The following is a 21,250-nucleotide window of genomic DNA, read 5'->3' as shown; positions in this document are numbered from 1 at the left end:
GTTGCATGCAAAATCGGGTTAGTTTTTCCGAGTTAACTTAATTAACATATAAAACTTGTTATTTAGGATTTATGAAGATAAATCATGAAATAATTTTGCATGTTAAAAGTTTCTGGTCCTAAGTTATTTTTAGGACATTTTGGTTTATTTATGGATTTTATTGTTCATTTTATATATTATTGACATTAAAATGTGATTTTTATGATAAAAATGTCATTTTTGGACGAAAATAGCTAAACTTCGAATTTTTCAGTGATTTTTGGATATGTTTTCACATATATTATCTACTAATGTCCTGTAAAGTTTCATGATAAAATGAGTTGTATTGCTCGAAATATGGATTTTTCAAGTTAAAATCGTATTTAAATGGGTAAATAGGTTAATATGAGTTATATTTCGAATCTGGTCATGTAAATTTAGTATGTTGTCACATGCAATTTTACAAGATGTGTGTAAAATATTTGGCTATAATGAAGTCTTTATGCATGATTTATGAATTTTTGGTGAAAAATCACATAAATAGTGACTATAATTAGTAATAATGCTAAAACATACTTCATGACTAAAGGAAAAAAGTCACATATTGTATTTTATCATATATTTCAGACCTAAAAGTGAAAAGTTGATGAATATAATTTTTCTCATATTTTTATGGTCATAATTGTTAAAACCGATAAACCACAACATTGTTTTTCTCGATAAATTTTCGAAATTTTTAACCTAAATTTTGAACATTATGAGTGTCATGGTATTTTTTCAGAATGTTCATGAGTTTAAATTTCAAATTTTGAAATTATTTGAAATTTTTATGATTTAATTTGAAGTTTATAGCTTATTTTTGTAATTTTAGGTCCATTTATGAACAATATTAAGATATCAAGGTTAATTAATGCCAAAATGTTAGTGGAGACTAATTTTGAGTCCTAAGATGGTTAGGGTAATTAACTTGTACATAAATATGAATTTATGTAATTATTGTGATTTTAATAAGTTAAATCACGCAAATCCGTAAAAACCGATTAATATACGATATTGGCTCTTATAAGGCGATTTAGCATAAAATTTAGCATGTTCATACATATTATAATGCTGCATTTTATTTATGATTGTCATATTTTAATTTTATGTAATTTTTGAATTATGTAATTTTACTTAGTATGGCCTTAGTTTTAATTGATATTACCCGAAATGTATGGGAATATCAATTCAGTTGTAATTATTGTGATCTCGTATCACCGTTTTGTAATTTAATAGATTTATTTTTATTTTATTACAAATGTATAATAGGAAATTATGTAATTCATTTTGTAATTTATTTATTCCGGAGTACTTTGAAGACGGTGCCACTCGAGAAGGCGATCCATTAAAGAAAGTATTGCCTTGAAATGTGTGCCAAGACTGAAGTTCAAGGGATCAAAGGAGTTGGTTTCCGAATTTGTAATAGTTTATTAAATTTACTATTTTAGGAAGGCCATACTAGGATTTTATTTTTATACTTTGCATTTTATTTATATGTTGCATGCATCGCTAAATCGCCATAACTAAACATGCATATTTAATCAAGTTTATCGACCGTGTCAATTACAATTATCGTAGTTCACCGCTTTAGTTCACTTAAAACGTGATAGATAATAAATTGACATGACCTCTCGCTAAAATAAACAATTGAGACTTAGCCTTACCAAAAAGTAGAAACCATGAAAACCTATTTCGTGAGGGAGTGTGCTCGGCCTTACCGGGGTACAAACCTTGCTACGTAGGGGAAGTGGGTGATAAATGTCTACCCACCGAATTTATAAAGATAAGGGCTGTATTCGGCTTTACCGATGCCCAAGTTGATGTAAATTTGGATCATGGACACATTTATTCGAAATTTGGGTTGAACTCAACGAAAGTATTCTCGACGGTTGCCGGATGTGTTTCAGGCTAAAGATAAATATTAATGTAATTTTATCGACCAAGAGTTCTAAAAGTAGAATCGATTAAAAAGTTAATCCACCGAGTTATATTGATGAGGGTTGTATTCGGCTTTACCGATGCCCAAGTTAATATAAATTTGAATCTTGGAATCATTTATCATAGTTGGGTAGAGGTCACTATGTAAATGTTTTACTTGTTATTATATTTACAAGTATTATTATAACGATAAATGTTTTGTTTTCATTATTCCGTTATCATATTGTTCTATTTCTTTACCTTAAATTATATACGATATCATTTCGATTTTAGTTCAAATCTCCATTAAAACATCGTAACTAAAGACAAAATTTGAATTTTTCTTCTAAAAATCTCCATTAAAACCTCGTAACTAAAAACCTTGTAAGGATCTCTTGTGAAGAGTATAGATAAAAGTTATTCGTGATCAAAAGGGTTTTTGATTCTTGCCTAACATATCTACATACAATGAATTGTTTCTCATATGCTTAATTGAGTTAAGTACTTTGAAACGATTACATCATTTTGGTAACTAGATTGTTTGAAATCAAAATTGACCAAAATACTGCAACCACTTCAATGGAAGTTTTAAGACTAAAACAAACGAATGAAGAGTAGTCTTCATAAATTTCAATTTTGCTTCTCTTAGCAAAGACTCATTGAAATGAGTGGGAGCATTCTCTTAAACCGTTAAGACAAGGATGAGGTTTAAAGAAGTAAAATTAGAATGGAATTGATACAAGGTAATGGTAAAAGTAAAGTTATTGAGAATAACGATACTAAACCTATCAATCCCAACCGATAAAGTTTCCATTGTCTTAATTGTTGGACGCTAGAAAAGGAACTACCCCAAATTATTGAAGAATCAGCAAGTTAGTTGTGGGACATCTAATCGAACTTTCTTCTTTAAATGTTTATTCGATTAACATAAATCTTGCTAGTACTACTTCGTCAATATTAGAAACCGATGGTGGTTTTCATCATTGTATTTGATACATAGGATGATTAGAATATGACGACTACCAACAATGATGTTGAGAGATAGAGTCATTGTGTACTCAATCTATTTTTGGGTTTAGAGTTGTACTTAATTGTGACTATTAAGTGCATAAACTCTAAATAAGAATATAAACTTGTTAAGATACAAAAGAGGTTTCACTTTTGTGACCCTATACACCATGATTTGATGTATGGCTAGCCCATTATCAAGGTGATTGTAACACCCCCATACTCCAAGTGCCTTACCAGGACCACCCAGATATAAGGATGCTACCATCTCGGTTATCCGAGGCAATGATAATCAAATAAACAATAATGAAACAACGTTTAAATAGAAATACATTAGTGAAAGGTTACAATCCAAAAACCAAACCAAATTACGAATACATGATCTCAAACCAACTGTCTACTGAGCTAACTGAAATGTTTATTAAACTACTAGCTACAGCGGAAGACTTCTATCATCAGACCGTGGCACATCCTAGCTATCCCAGTAACTCAACTCATACCTGCTCAATAACTGCTCACTATCCCCGAATGGATCACCACAGTTTTTAAAACATTAAACGGGGTCAGTACTAATCACACAAATTATATAATCAACAGTACAGTAAACAACACAGCTCAAACAGTCACACACACAATCACCCACTCCAATCAATCTCCGTCTCCGACTGTCCACTGGACCAGCCCTGCCAGTGGGGGGACCGCAGCCGTACCCACCAAATCCTCACTCATCATACCGAGCGATAACCCTGTCCCATTAATGTGCACATCCCCTCCCGTGGCGGGTTCCACGGAGGGCGAAACTAGGGCGTGAAACCACTCCCGCAGGTGACTCCACTCAGCCGAGAACGCATCTCGAGAACCAGAGACAAACAATCAGCAATCACAATACAACATCAACAACCGTCTGAATCAATCAACAATCACTAACTACAGCACAATCACCACACATTATGTAACTAATACTGAGTAGGGAAACCCTACCTGGAAAGCACAACACAATCAGACGATCTCACAGCTGATATCAAAACGCTTCCTCTACGAATCCTCCTCCTAACATACAAACACATAATCACTACCAAGCATAAAATACCACAAAACCCCCAATTCCCAACATTAGGATTTAACCAACTTTAAAGAAATACTATAAAAACGGTATGTAGGTCTTACCCTCGACGCAAGGATCACAACGGTATAAAGAAAGGTGAAATCCGACTTTTCAAGCTCCGGGATTTGCCAACAATGCTATTAAAGCGAATGACGTAGTTTGATTTCTCTTTTCACAGTAATTAGGTTTTAAAAAGTGTTTAAGAACAATGACGGAGGTAATATATACTCTAATCGCATTATTAACAAAACCCGAGAAATCATCCCCCGTAAACCGGCTACTCGATCGAGTAGCTAAGGTACTCGATCGAGTGCCCCCTTACTCGATCGAGTATCCACGTTACTCGATCGAGTACCCAACAGGTCAGAAACTATTTTAATCTGCAACTCGCCCTTACTCGACAGAGTAAGGCCTACTCGATAGAGTACCCCAAGACTCATCAATACGTAGTATTACAGTCTTCCCTCCTTAAAAAGAACTTCGTCCCCGAAGTTCAAACCACAACAAAACAAAGACTCAGACTACGACACTCCCGATTCAACAACCAAAACAAACTCAACATAAAACTTGTTATTAACCCAAACTCAACCCGACTCAACGACAACAACCATACCGACACAACATAAAAAAAGGGTATAAAACTCTTAAAAACTCTTTGCGATCATCTCCTACCTCCCTAAAAGAAACAAGGTTACGTCCCCATAACCATACATACCTGATCAAAAAGGAAAGGGTAACGCTCTCTCATGGCATCCTCTGCCTCCCATGTAGCTTCCTCAGTCTCGTGGTTAGACCAAAGGATCTTAAGCAAAACTGTCTCACCACTCCTAGTCTTCCTAACCTTCCGGTCAAAAATCTGCTTAGGTACCTCAAGATATGATAAGGACTCATCTAGCTCTAAGCTCTCTGCCTCTAACACATGTGACGGGTCACTCACATACTTCCGCAGCTGCGATACATGAAACACATTATGCACTCTCTCTAACGCAGCCGGTAAAGCCAGACGATATGCAACCTCCCCAACTCGCTCTAAGATCTCATAAGGCCCGATGAACTTCTGACTCAGCTTGCCTTTCTTCCCAAATCTCATAACCCCACGCATAGGAGACACTTTCAGAAGAACCTTATCCCCAACCTGAAACTCTATATCCCGCGATGTAGATCAAGATAACTCTTTTGCCTATCCCGAGTGCTCTCATCCGTTTCCCGATCATCTTAATCTGTTCAACCATCTCATGTACCATCTCGGGTCCTAGAACCACTTTGCCTCAAGACTTTGTCGTCCCAACAAATCGGACTCTCGCATCTCCTCCCATATAAAGCCTCAAACGGTGCCATGCCAATACTAGTGTGGTAGTGTTGTTGTAAAAAAACTCTATCAAATCCAACCTCTGTTCCCACCTACCACCAAAGTCCATCACACAAGCTCGTAACATATCCTCAAGAGTTTTGATTGTTCTCTCAATCGCCGTCTGTCGCAGGATGAAAAGTCGTACTCATCTTCAAAGTTGTTCCCAAAGATTCCGCAACTCTTTCCAAAACCTTGAGATAAACCTCGCATCTCTGTCAGACACTATGTCCTTAGGGACTCCATGTAACTTTAGCACATTCTTTCGATAAGCCATAGCTAATTGTGCTTTAGTCCATGTATCTTTCATTGGCACAAAGTGTGCTGACTTGGTCAGTCGATCCACTATTACCCATATCATGTTGTTACCCTGTTGACTCTTTGGCAAACCCACGATAAAATCCATAGAAATGGATTCCCACTTCCACTCAGGTACCTCTAAAGACTGAATCTTACCTTGTGGTCGTCGCTGTTCCCCTTTAACTCTCTGGCATGTCAAACAACGGCCACAAACTCAGCTGTTTCTTTCTTCACCCCAGGCCACCAGAACGTGTTCTTCAAATCCTTATATAGCTTGTCACCACCTGGATGTACTGAATACGGTGTACAATGTGCCTCTGTCATGATTGTCTTTTTCAGCTCCTCATCATTAGGGACACACCACCTACCATCGAACCTCAAACTACCATCTGTATGAATAGAGAATCGAGACACTTGTCCCTTCTCTACTTCAGCTTTCCACTCAACCATCTTAGGATCTAAAACCTGTTTACCTCGAATATCATCATAAAGATCAGGCTGTACTGTCAAATCTCCCACAACATCCCCTCTCTGCATCATATGTATCCCAAACTTCCCCACCTCATCTCTCAACCTCATTAAAGATAGAGCTGTACACAAGGAATGTACACTCTTCCTACTCAACGCATCTGCAACAACATTGGCTTTCCCTTCATGGTAGATAATATCCATGTCATAGTCGCCAATCAGCTTCATCCACCTCCTCTGTCTCATGTTCAACTCCTTTTGAGTGAAGATGTACTTGAGACTCTTGTGATCCGAAAATACCTTAAAGGTCGCCCCATAAAGGTAATGTCTCTAAATCTTGAGAGCAAACACCACTGCACCCAACTCTAGATCATGTGTAGGGTAGTTCTCCTCATACGGCTTAAATTGCCTAGAAGCATAGGCAATCACCTTACCGTTCTGCATCAACACACATCCCAACCCATTCTTTGAGGCATCTGTATAAACCTCAAAGTTCTCGATCCTTCAGCAATGCTAAGATAGGAGCCGTGGTCAAACGCTCCTTTAATGTTTGGAACGCCTTCTCACAACTCTCATCCTAGCGAAACCTGTTCTCTTTCCTCATCAAAGCTGTCATAGGTCTAGCTATCTTGGAGAAATCTTTCACGAACCGTCTGTAGTATCCGGCTAAACCCAAGAAACTCCCGATCTCAAGAACATTCTTTGGTGCTTCCCACTTTGTCACCGCCTCAATCTTTGCCGGATCCTGACTACTCCCTCCTTAGAGATCACATGCCCCTTAAAAGCAACTTTCTCTAACCAGAACTCACACTTGGACAGCTTAGCATATAACTCATGCTCCCTCAAAGTCTGCAACACAATCCTCAGATGCTCCTCATGCTCCTCCTTAGTCTTGGAGTAGACTAAGATGTCATCGATAAACACCACCACAAACTTGTCCAAAAACCGTCTGAAGATTCTGTTCATCAAGTCCATAAACACAGCCGGTGCATTAGATAACCCAAACGGCATCACCACATACTCATAATGGCCATACCTCGACGTGAAAGCTGTCTTTGGTATGTCCACCTCTCTAATCTTCACCGATGGTACCCCGACCTCAAATCAATCTTAGAAAAGGCGATGCACCACTCAACTAATCAAACAGGTCATCTATCCTTGGCAAAGGATACTTGTTCTTCACCGTCACTCGGTTCAGCTCCCTGTAGTCTATGCACAACCTCAAACTCCATCTTTCTTCTTCACGAAAAGAACTGGTGCTCCCCACGTCGATACACTAGGTCTAATGTATCCCTTCTCTATCAGATCATCTAACTGTTTCCTGAGCTCCTCCATCTCTTTAGGACCCATCATCCGGACTGATGTGCCTTAGAGATTGGCCCCGTCCCTGGTTTCAACTCAACTGTGAAATCTATCTCCCTCTTCGGTGGCAACCCCGGAATCTCCTCTGGAAAAACATCTGCAAACTCTCCCACCACTGGTATCTGATCAACTGTCGGACTCTCTATCCGGTCATCTCTCACATGACACAAGATCAAAGGGCATCCCTTCCTCAGATAAGACTTCAAGGTGACAGCTGCAATCAACTTAACTTTGGGTTTGACCAGAAACCCACGATAAGACACACTAACACCCTTAGGCCTTCTCAAAGACACTTTCTTTTGATGACAGTCTATCTTAACTTTATACTTTCCTAACCAATCCATCCCGACTATCATCTCAAAACCGTCAAAAGGAAACTCTAGCAAGTCTACAGGTAGATCAACTTGCCCAACTATCATAGGTACATCCCTATACAACCTCCCACATGATACAGACTCACCCGAAGGTATAAAAACTTTTTCACTTACAGACTCATACACTCTCAAACCCAACCGTTTAACATGACTCGAAGATACAAACGACTGAGACGCCCCCGAATCAAACAAAACAAAGGTATGAATACCGTTAACAAGAAAAGTACCAGTGATAACATGTGCATCCTCCTCAGCTGCTTTCTTGTCCATCATGAACAAACTTTCCATCGGTCTTCCGTCCACCTCCCGGACAAGATCGGGTGATGTGGTCGGCTTAGCACCCGACCCCTGATTGTTGTTGTTGTTCGTAGCTGGTTTCTGATAAGAATTACCGCCATTGCGGTTACCTCCACCCTGATAGCTCTGACTTCCCCGGTTAGACCATGATCCACCTGGTCTGTTGCTCGCATAACTCTGTGCAGGTCTCTGAGAATAGCTCCCCCGACCCGATCCCTGAAAAGCTCAAGGCATACTCGTGCACTCATGTCTCTTGTGGCCTACACCGCCACAGCCATAGCAGGTCATCCCCCAACTACCACTACCACTAACACTCACACGGCCACGCCCAAAGGAAGCCCCAAAGATCGAATCGACCCTTAAGAAAACCCTCTAGCTTGGGGGTGGTTGCCTTTCTTATGACTAGATTGGCCACCACCCTCACTCTCAGCCTTCCTTTTCTCACTCACTCTCTCCTGAGCCATCTCCACCAACCTCTCAGCTCTCCCAGCCCTCTCATAAGCTTCCTTAACATCGGTAAGGACTCCCACGGGTAACTTATCCATAATCTTGGGTGTCAACCCTCTCTCAAACCTCAGCGCCAGGTTCTCCTCACTCAAACCCATATCCTCAGCATACCTAGACTTCTCATTGAACTGCTTGTAGTACTCAAAGAATCGACATATCAGATGTCATCTTAAACCCATCAAACTCCTCCCTCAGCTTACTCCTCACATGCTCCGGTACAAACTCTTTCCTCATAGCCCTCCGAAACTCTTCCCAAGGTATAGCAGGTAAGTCCTGGCTCGCATACATCTCCCTAGTACTCACCTTCACCGTATCCCACCACTTGCCAGCTGCTTCCCTCAGGTAGAACGCAGCTTGTTCTACCCTCATCTCATCAGGACAGTGAACCAGGTCTAGTATGTTCTCCATCTCATGATGCCAGTTGTCAAGAAGGTTTGGTTCCCCGGTTCCCGTGTACTCTTTTGGGTTAAACCTTGCTATATAAAGGCTGATCTTAGAGTGATCAACCTCCTTATCCTTATCCTTTCCCACTTTCTTTAAGGCCTCAGTAAGAGCATCTTGATGCTCCAACATCTTAACGATATCATCCATGTTCATGGTCTCAGCTCTCGCATAATACGCGTTTCTCTTGGGCGGCATCTTGAAACTATATAATAAAGGGTAGACATAAACATACGCACTAAAACCTCAAAACACGAAAGCGGACTGCCCAGAACACACTCGATCGAGTGCCTAAACCTACTCGATCGGGTAAGAGGCTACTCGATCGAGTGCCCACCATACTCGATCGAGTGCCTCGACATCAGACCCCAAACAGACCTTCTGATCTCTAACATACTCGACCGAGAGTGACCCCCTACTCGATCGAGTGCCCGAGGTACTCGATCGAGTGCCCAAAAACACGATTCTGGTTACAAAATCGTCAAATACCCACTCGATCGAGTCAGACCCACTCGATCGAGTCATGCTAACTCGAATATGCTACCCGCATGCTATATCATATCCCAACATATTACACAACTTTGTAAACTCAACATTATACTGTAGTTAAGCATGCGATTCTACCAAGCTTTTCATACGATCAACAAAATAATTATATCATGTTATCAAACGCCACATAGTAAACATCCAACATGCTTCTTATTCCAACAACAGTTCTATATGTCTCATCAATCTTTCATTCATATTCTCAACCTTCTACTCCAAACATCCAACAATTAGGTTCATTGGTTACAGGTTTCAGGATCATCGCTCTGATACCATTTTGTAACACCCCCATACTCCAAGTGCCTTACCAGGACCACCCAGGTATAAGGATGCTACCATCTCGGTGACCCGAGGCAATGATAATAAAATAAACAATAATGAAACAACGTTTAAATAGAAATACTTTAGTGAAAGGTTACAATCCAAAAACCAAACCAAATTACGAATACATGATCTCAAACCAACTGTCTACTGAGCTAACTGAAATGTTTATTAAACTACTAGCTACAGCGGAAGACTTCTATCATCAGACCGTGGCACATCCCAGCTATCCCAGTAACTCAACTCATACCTGCTCAATAACTGCTCACCATCCCCGAATGGATCACCATAGTTTTTAAAACATTAAACGGGGTCAGTACTAATCACACAAATTATATAATAAACAGTACAGTAAACAACACAGCTCAAACAGTCACACACACAATCACCCACTCCAATCAATCTCCGTCTCCGACTGTCCACTGGACCAGCCCTGCCAGTGGGGGACCGCGGCCGTACCCACCAAATCCCTGCTCATCATACCGAGCGATAACCCTGTCCCATTAATGTGCACATCCCCTCCCATGGCGGGTTCCACGGAGGGAGAAACTAGGGCGTGAAGCCACTCCCGCAAGTGACTCCACTCAGCCGAGAACGCATCTCGAGAACCAGAGACAAACAATCAGCAATCACAATACAACATCAACAACCGTCTGAATCAATCAACAATCACTAACTACAGCACAATCACCACACATTATGTAACTAATACTGAGTAGGGAAATCCTACCTAGAAAGCACAACACAATCAGACGATCTCACAGCTGATATCAAAACGCTTCCTCTACGAATCTCCTCCTAACATACAAACACATAATCACTACCAAGCATAAAATACCACAAAACCCCCAATTCCCAACATTAGGGTTTAACCAACTTTAAAGAAATACTATAAAAACGGTATGTAGGTCTTACCCTCGACGCAAGGATCACAACGGTATAAAGAAAGGTGAAATCCGACCTTCCACGCTCCGGGATTTGCCAACAATGTGATTAAAGCGAATGACGTAGTTTGATTTCTCTTTTCACAGTAATTAGGTTTTAAAAAGTGTTTAAGAACAATGACGGAGGTAATATATACTCTAATCGCATTATTAACAAAACCCGAAAAATTATCCCCCGTAAACCGGCTACTCGATCGAGTAGCTAAGGTACTCAATCGAGTGCCCCCTTACTCGATCGAGTATCCACGTTACTCGATCGAGTACCCAACAGGTCAGAAACTATTTTAATCTGCAACTCGCCCTTACTCGACAGAGTAAAGCCTACTCGATAGAGTACCCCAAGACTCATAAATACGTAGTATTACAGTGATTATATTCTAAACCAAACTAGAATGATATATCATGAAGATGATGCAAGACTCAAATTGGTAACCCAAGATTAAACCTTAGATTCTGTAATGATGAACGCAAAGAGTTATCGAGTACTCTTAAAACCATTAGATCTTATGGTATATGCGTATCTTGTATTCAAAGCAAGATGTCTCGTGCCTTTTGGTTGAAAAGGAGATCAAGGTTGTAAATCATTGATCCAAAATAGGTTGATCATTTTCTTTTACCAACGATTGAAGTTGACGCTAATGTGTTCACTTAATAAGGTAAATAAAGAAATCTTTGAAGAAGTTCAAAGAGTACAAAGAATCACGATTTAGTCGTGATGGGATTATCAAAGTGAAGACTTTGATATAAGCCAAATGAAATGTGATATAGTATCACAAATTAATCTCTCTTAGCACGCATTATGGGATAATGTGTGGTTGGATAAAGAAATCAAATGCTATTCGATATGGTTTGGACTTCAATCAAGTTACTTTGAGTTACTTGATCCTTTTGGGGATTTTATCATTTTGTCTAAATTATTTTTCCACTAAATCTAAAACCATATGAGATATGAAATGGTAGGGTACCATGTTTTTAAGTTTTCAAAAGAAACAAATGCTCATTTTTCCTTACTATAATCACGAGTACAACGGGTTTGTGGCTCGTGAAGCTGTCTTTCTAGAATACAAGTTTATTTCTAGAAGACAGAGTGGGAGAATATATTCAAGAAGAGCCACAAAGAATGTTATGTCGCAAGAAACTGGTCTTTCTTGGCTACATGAGACGTTTTGTGTAAGACGTTGTTTCTTCAAAACCTAGGAGGTTAATGTCATCACTTGTTGAAGATGATGAATTAGTGTTACTTTTAGAAAGTAAAGAGCTTGCAACTTACAAAGAAATTGTTTGATTCAAGTTGATTACTTCTGGAAAGTAATGAACATATGACTTACATGAGAGTGTTTAAGTCACAACTCAATACAAGGCTTAGAGCCATGAAAATCCGAAATAAATTCCAAGTGAATTGTTAGATATCAAAGCTTGATTGGTAGCAAAGGGTTTTGCACTAATTGAAATGCTTAAGTCTATTTGGATCTTCTTAGGGATTGTGTTTCATTATGAGATATATATAGCGAGTGAATCTAAAACCCACTTCTTCAATTAGAAGGAATGTATTCCATACATGTCTTGAGTTTTGTAGATTCTTGCCATCCTAAGATAATGTGAAACTTAAGAGAGGGTCTTAAGTAGGACATCAATGAGTTGGAATCAACAATTTAATCATGTGATAAAACTTTTCTCAATAGGTTGAGAAGTTATGTTTATACATGAAGTTTAGTGGGAGTTACGGAAATTTTAATTGGTCTTATATGTGGATGACATATTGATCATTGGGAATGATTTGACACTTATGGAGTATTATAATACATCTTTAATATCCGGATTTATGGAGATAAATCTACATGATATTAGCGTCAAATAAGAAGTCTTATGTTGATAAGATTCATGATTAGTTCAATCGAGTTGAACATATTTGATTGATTCCATTTGCTTTTCATTCTTGGGATCAATTAAATGAGTAATGATGTACAACACTTCATATACTTTGAGTATGATGAATTGTTTTAAATCGAATTTAGGTAATAGTTACCAAGTAGCCATATAGATTATTCTTAAGTGCTTGAGGAAGCATTAAGGATGGTAAGTTAAGTGTTTTTGATGCAATTAACTAATTTATGTAAGGGTGTTACACGAATGACAATTGAGATTGCATAAGGTTTCGGACAAAAAACAGTATTCGAAACACCTAAAGATGGTTAAGGAACCATTGTGGCTATATTATTTAAGAAATAGATTTGCTAGAATCGTTCTAGGCAATAAAGAACAATGAGAGATATTTACAACGAAAATTGAGTACACTTGCAATCATGAGACGTGCAAGAGGATGGATCCCGCACACTGTGAAAACAGTGGGAGCTATTCTAAGGCTAGAGAGCTTATGTCTAGATTGGATTTAGACACGTACTCAGAAAGTTTTGTGATGCAAATGTATACATTACAAAGGAAAACGAGTATGTAGTAAGGTTGAGTAAGGTACAAGAAGTTGATAAAACCTACTAACCAAAGCCTTCTCATAGGCTTAACATGATGAGTCATGTCATATGTCATTTCAATTGCATTGAGATGAACAACTACATATAAGATGAAAATGGATTACAAAATATGAAGTAGTAATCAGGTATTGACTATTCATATGTGATAATCACATTTGTCGTTCGAGTTTTAAATCTAAAAACTCCTTTTATACTTTGTTACATCCAAACGGGTTGTAGAGACAATATTGAACCCCATTAAAGTGAACCCGGATTAACATGGTATTTGCCCATAGTCACTTGTATGAGGTGACATCTCAAAGTGACTAGAGTGTGATGCGATTGATGGCAAGTTCAAGTGCCATAGAGTCATGTGAGATGACTAGTCGATCACATAGGCAGACTGTTAGGAACACTCTGTCGGGCAGTGACCGCTTATAGAGTTTTGAAAAATTTATAAAGCCTGGTCGTGGCGAGAGCTACTATAGTATTCTAATGAGTCGATTCTTTTGACTAAAGACTGTTCGCCCGAGGTGGCACGGTTTCAGATTAACTTTAATTTATGTTACTACGACCTTCGTAAATGGGGTCAAATGGGCATATTTTGGGTTATGATGGCTGTGGCTAGTCGAAGGGAATAGTGCGATAGGAATTGTCCACCCCCTTGTCAGGGTTATAACAATATCACAGGGCCACTCGAGGAGTAATGAACTGGAAATGTGTGGCCACGCTCGGAAGGTATCTATGGTAGATAATTCCGGTCAATCAGTTATTCTCCAGATCGAGGAAACCACTCTCGATATGATCACTTGCAAGTACGACCTGAAAGACACCTTGCATTGAGTGGGAGATAGTAATAGGACAAGATAATTGGTGACGCACACTTGTCGAGGACAAGTGGGAGATTGTTGGAGTGTCCCCGACAATAATGCGATCACAATTGTCAATCATGATGATCACATGTTTAAATCTCATTTTTAAGAATACGTAAGGGATGATTCATTTTATAGTCAACTGATCAACATTAATCGGTAACCATTGGCTTGCTAGAGTTTGACGTTACTGTCGTGGGACGGTGGTGGTCAGTTGATCCTTTAAGGTCACACCTAAAGGATGATGCCCTAATCTGTAAAGTTGATTAATTGTATGACGATACAAGTTAATCAATTCCTTAAAATTGAACAATTCAATTTGTGAGAGAGAATAATTATCTTATTGTAATGGGATTAAATAAGATTTATTTTAGTAATAAAATGCTTTGTTACTAAAATTGTTTATTGTTTGAGAAACAATAGAGATAAGAATGAATGGTTAATTATGATGACAAGATGTTGTGAATTATAATTATATGACCCATTTTATTTATGTGATCAAGTATCACTAGTCAATTTGTTGTATGTAATTTAATTAATTCATGAAATGATATTTATGTGATAAATATGCATTAAATTAATTAATAACATGTATCATACTACATGTGACATATTGTGTGACAAATGACAAATTGACAAAATAAAATGGTAGTCCATTTTATGTATATGGACCGAAAATGGAGGGTGTGTTAGTGGGTTATGGTTGTTTTATTTTATTTGATAAAATGACATAATGATGCCTTCCTACAACTAGTCTTACACCTACTCTTACGCATCTTACACATCTATTTCTTGTGAAGACAAAAAGGAGAAAGTAAGATGCCTTATATTGGACTACTCCAACCGTCCACCCTCCATTCATCTTTAGAGAATTTTATTCTCTTATAATTATTCATTCACATGCATCATTTACTTATGCATCTTTCCTCTTTTCTCTTCCATCTTTCTCATAATCTTGAAAAATGATGATCCAAATTGTTCAATCACATTACTAATATTATTAATGTAATATATGAGTATTAGTAATCAATTTTAAGGTAAACTACTAAACAAACATCTAGCACATATTATTTAGTAGAGATAAGGGATAATCTTGGGTGCAATCAAGAGGAGTGGCTTCTATACTTGAAGTCTTTGGAGGATCATCGTATTACTCATCATAGCTCAAGAACAAGTGAAGGTATGAGACCTTACTTGTGCCCATAAATCGAAATATTCAATGTAAGGAACCGGTTTTCCTCTACACTTATTTATATGTCTTGCATGCATAAGATCCTTAAGTTTTTATGACTAAAACTTTAAACTAAAATATGTGATATTCAAAATATGATTTCTAACAGACTCGTCCCGAGTTAGCTATCACACTACTATGCTCATCACGGTTAAAGTTGCCACTTCTTACGTCATCAACTAATCTGCTAGCAACCATTAATAAATCACACCTTAATAATAGTACTAGCACAATCCATCCACGTATAAGGTACTAGAAGGCCAAGAGAATGAAACCAATACTCATTATGCTCTAACACTCAATAACGACTCCTAAGACATCTCATGCCTTCACGTATCAAATCTTTCATCCAAGCTTTACATGTCAACATATACCACGTTATGAATGATTTCACCATGCAAGGGATCCAACAACTCCTTATTGTACACATATGACCACATCACGTTTCACATAAGCCTTCACCCAAACTCATTGCCACCCCGTAGTTTACCGGTTAAGGGCAATATGGTCAAGATTTTGGAATGAGGGTGCCTTCTCATCCAAAGCCAACCTCCTATCGCACTTATGTCGTTTTCATTTTATCAGGCACACCTAGATTCATTGGGTTCATTGCTCCAGGTTCCAAAATCGTGGCTCTAATACCACTTTGTAACACACCCACTTACCCGGTCAAGGTAAGTAGGAGTGCTATCATCTCGGTTTCCCGAGGTAGTGCATCAAAACTCCAATCAAGAAACGTTTATTAAAGTCCAACTTTAATGATTAACATAAAATGAATTATACAATTTGCAAAGTCTCAAACTATGACAACAACTACTATAGTAAAGTCTATATCGACTATTATATGACTACTCAAATATACTCCGAATGTCAATAGCTCGGCCCATATCCCGATCATCACCAAATCTGAAACCTGCAATCCACTGCTCCCCATATAACCGGAAATATCATATGGATCATCACAGGCCACCACAATTGAAGGAGGAAACAATTTGACACAGAACCAACACAAGCCAGTCTAAATAACACAAATACTCATGACACAAGGTAAATGTAATGCAAATGAATGAGACACACATAACATATCACCTCCTCCAAACCCGACTCCAAGTCCGCCTTAACCCGGTGACGGCATCGTAACACCACCACCAACAGCTGGACCTCAGCCCAAACGGTATCTGCATCACAACATGGTATACCGAGCCCGATTCCTCGACCCAGATCCCTGTGTTGTGTTATATTTATACCTCGTAAGTGAACGAGTGATCATTGTGTATTGCAAGGGTCAAATCTCAAGGGACGGTTGAGATCTCTCTCTAACAACTCCCAAACATGCAATAGACACACCTAACTTGACACAAGTTCAAGCTCTCACTTAAACATGCAAATAGATATGGAAAGAGCTCAAACTACTTATTCAAGCCTTTCATCAAACATATGGTGTGCACAAAACAAAGCTACCAACGCAAAGACTCAACCTTTATGTCAAGAACCACAATCAAACAATGGAACCTACACAAATTCCCCCATTTACCTTAGTGAGGCACTACTCACATATATTGATGAAAACAAACACAAAACCTGTAAACTTTGATGTAAAACAAGTAGAAGAAAACATGTTTGCAAGGATAAACTAATTAAGCAAGTATGTATATCTAAACAAATAATTGAACCTAGGAAGAGAATTACACCAATCTTCAAATAACGTTGCAAACTTGGATTAGTAGATAGAAGAAGAGTCTCCTCAAATCTTCAAATTACAACCCAAATGTTCAGCAAAGGAAGAACTAAGTAGAATTGTTGAGTAATTAGCACTAATTGTGGAAAAATTAATATTAATTATCAAATACTACAAGCTTAATACTAGGGTTTTTTTTTATCTAGGGTAATTTGTCCAAATGAAATTAGGGAGGGGGTATTTATAGGTTACACGAAGATTAGGTCAAAAATTACAAAGGAGTTGAAAATGCGGGGACGGGGTCCCAGCCGGTGGACCGGCCGTCGGTGGCCTGCCCGGCTGGGAGTCTTCTGTAAGATTTCTTCATTTCCTGGAGTCTTCAGACGTGCACAACCGGGCTACCGGCTGCCGGTGGGCTTGCCGGCTGGGAGCCACCTGCATTTCTTCTTCAAAAAGAATTCTCCCAACCACCATCAGGTATGCATGGCCGGTGGCCCACCCGGTTGGGAGTCTCCTGTATCTTTTCCACTCTTTTCTTCTTTTGGCTCATTGGGGTGGGTTCCTAGTAGGCAGACCAGCTGAGGCACTCTTCTCAGCTTTCTTTCTCTTCTTTTCCATGTTTGCTTCAAAATCCGCCTTTCTTGCTTCCATTCCTCCATTTCCGTCTCAAATCCTACAAGATGAGATACAAATTCATAGAACAGGAAATCGGGGCACAAAATGCAAGTATAGGCATGCAAAACCGTATAAAAACAGATCAAAATGCATGGAAAAGAAGGGAGAATTATTACCAAATAAACACATATCAAAATTTCCCACATTTAAGTCTTACTCGTCGCCGAGTAAGTGAGCAAAATTTTTGACTCTTATTCACCCCTCTACCTAACTTAAGCTAATAATGTCCGATGAAAGGCAATTAACGAGCCTTCTCCGCCCCTTCAACTCACAATGATACACAATGAGGTATGTGCTCTATTGTAAGGCAAGTGGGGGCTTGCGGAAAATTTTTGTCACATCCAACATTTAGGCATGAATCAACATATAAGATGCATCACAAAAAGACAAAACCGTTTTCCTCATCTAAGCGGCCGTTTTGTTTTAAAAATAAAAGGCCTAGGTCGGAAGATACCGTCTCAAAATCCCAACAAGGTGCCAACCCCCTAAGGATGGACCAAGCAACCCAAATGTGACCACATAAGCCAAAGAAACACATTCTAAAGCGGGAAAGGGGAAGCAAGGCTAGCTCTATAAGAATTACATGACACGTCTCAAGATTCAACCGAGAGAGAGACCCATGACCAGGGGGACCTAGACTACCAACTTTCTCGCGGCTTTCACTCGACACACATTTGAAGAACGGGTGTTTTCTTGTGAAAAAAGTAACCAAAACACTCTTCTACTACGACTCGTGAAACGTGCCCGCAATCTAATGTGTAATTCCATCCTATGACCATGTGACATGCAAAAAGGAAGAATGCACACAAAATGAAACAAAGGGTTTTAATGCGGCTTATGGGTAGGTCGGAACGGGATTGGTGCAAGCAACATTTGGATAATGTGAAGTTCATATCAAGGAGTTGTCAAAATTCCTTCTTCCCGACTTTATTACAACAAATGAATTCAACAAAAGTCATGAAATTAGTTACCAAAATTCAAATTGAAAATCCGATTCATTTGGAAAAACATCATATGCCCTCTTTATTTAGCAATGTCTTTTTCTACCCCTTTTATGACGAGTTGGGGTGTTGCTTTGACTTTTTCTCATCTCAACTAATATGAACAATCCTATAAGCACACATGCTAACTCTTTTTATTCTTTTCTCAATTTTTCCTTTTTTTTATTTTCCTTTTTTTTTTTTTTCAAAACCTCTTATTTATATACAAATTGCCAAAATAAAACTGAAATTTCGACTCTATTGAACTTAGATAGGGCTCACCAAATAGGACTCCATATCCCGCTCTCTTACAATCAAAAGCACTTGACAACTTCTTGATGAAGGAATGTCGTTTTTTGGAATGTGATTTGTTTAGTAGTTATGCCAAATGAAAGGCTCAAGGCTCAAGGGGGTTAAACAAAAGGTGGGTCCTAAACTAGAGGGTCGAAAAAAGGACTAGTTTGCCAATGTGAGTCTAAAACAAATATGAGCAACGAGTTTGTTTCATAAAATGTGTACAAAAAAAGGACAACTCGCGGTCCAAGGAACGAATGACACATTTATGCGTCTTGACATGACACGTCTCGCGAGGAGACCTACTCACAATCCTAAACGAGGGCCGGGTATGGATGTACCGAACCCATATGAGGCTATATTCCTCGCTTATAAGTAGTTAGGTCGAAGTCTAGGTCTAGCCTACAGTCTGTCGGTCTCACAGGGTGGTCAAGATTTGTTAGACATGCCCTTTTTCCAAAAATCTAACCATGTGGACACGGGTGCGAGCCATGGGGAGGAGGAAGGCACAATTGGGACGTATCTCATCATAGGGGTATCATACTCCCTCCCTAGACCACATTTGGCCCAAAACATTTATATACAAACTCGATGCAAAACATAAGGAAATGCATGTGGAAATGTAAATAACACGAAATTGAAACATGCAACAAATTTGTCTAAATCCTAGCACCACATCAACAACAGAAACCACAAGTTCCCCAAGGGAACATCCACGACACAAAATCCCATCCTCCTCCATATATTTAACAAAATAAAGGAAAAGAATAGTAAAGGAGAAAGAGATAGGAGCGGTTATACCAAGCGTCTTCTAGTCTCCTTCTGCTTCAAATGTTCCAAGTGCCTGTGTCACTTGTTAGACAAAACATATATATACAATGCATATGTTTTTGGAATTTTGAAAATTTTTAAATTTTTAGGTTTTTTTTTTTAAAATTTTCTCAAATGAACACGTAAATATATACAACGTGGATATTTTCCTCCCCACACTTGAAATTTACATCGTCCTCGATGGAACGAAATGTAGGGAAGAAATAGGAAAAATAAAGGACATGTTTTTGTATTTTTGAAAATTTTCTTGAAATGAAAAACTTGTTTTTGTTATTTTTTTTGGTCTCCTCCCCACACTTGATATTTACAACATTTAATGGCGGATGAAGTGTGGTTAAGAGGCAATTTTTGAAATAAAAGAACATATTTTTGGATTTTTGAATATTTTGAAAATAAACATGTTTTTGTATTTTTAAATAATAGAATTTCCTCCCCACACTTATTTATTTACATAATTCTCCAATGGAAATAAATGTGCGGAGGAATTTCGGAAAGTAAATACATGTTTTTGAAATTTTTTCAATTTTTCAATTATTTTGTATTTTTAAATAAGAATGCAATGCATGATTCTAACTAAATGCAAAAATTGAAATACAATGCAATTTATACTACATGAATGAAATCTTATATGTGACAATATATTACATGAATTTAAATTCTAATGCAATCCTCTATAAAAGCAATTATATGAAACTATTTCTAATATATCACAAGTAAACTAAATGCAAACTATTCTAATTATGCATGAGAGATTTGGATTTAGGGAGTCATACTTGTGCTTTGGATTGATAGAGAGCAAGACAAGCCATCATTACTAGGCCGCCTAGGCATCGGTCTCAAAACCCGACTCTTCCTCGGCGTCATCTCTAAACTCCTCCTCACGGATTAGGTCATCCTTGTTCATGGGTTGCTCACCCGCCATGAATCCTCCTCCCGTCATGTAGTCACCTGTTGGAGTATGTGTCCTCGACAATAGTGCGATCACATATTTAAATCTTATAATAAAAATACATAAGGGATGATATATTATATAGTCATCTGATCAACATTTATCGGTAACGATTGACTGACTAGAGTTTGACGTTACTGTCGTTTGACGGTGGTGATCAGTTGATCCCTTGAGGTCACACCTATAGGATGGAACCCAAATTATTAACTAATCAAATGTATTTGATACAGTTTGATTAGTCCCTTATATTCATATATGTATATTTAATATGTATATTGTTGGGGCTGGTGTCCTTTACAGTTAGTGCAAGGACTTA

The sequence above is a fragment of the Silene latifolia genome, chromosome 9 (genome assembly GCF_048544455.1).
Source record: "Silene latifolia isolate original U9 population chromosome 9, ASM4854445v1, whole genome shotgun sequence".
In the NCBI taxonomy this organism is placed as follows: Eukaryota; Viridiplantae; Streptophyta; class Magnoliopsida; order Caryophyllales; family Caryophyllaceae; genus Silene; species Silene latifolia.
Note: the sequence above shows the minus strand (reverse complement) of the source record.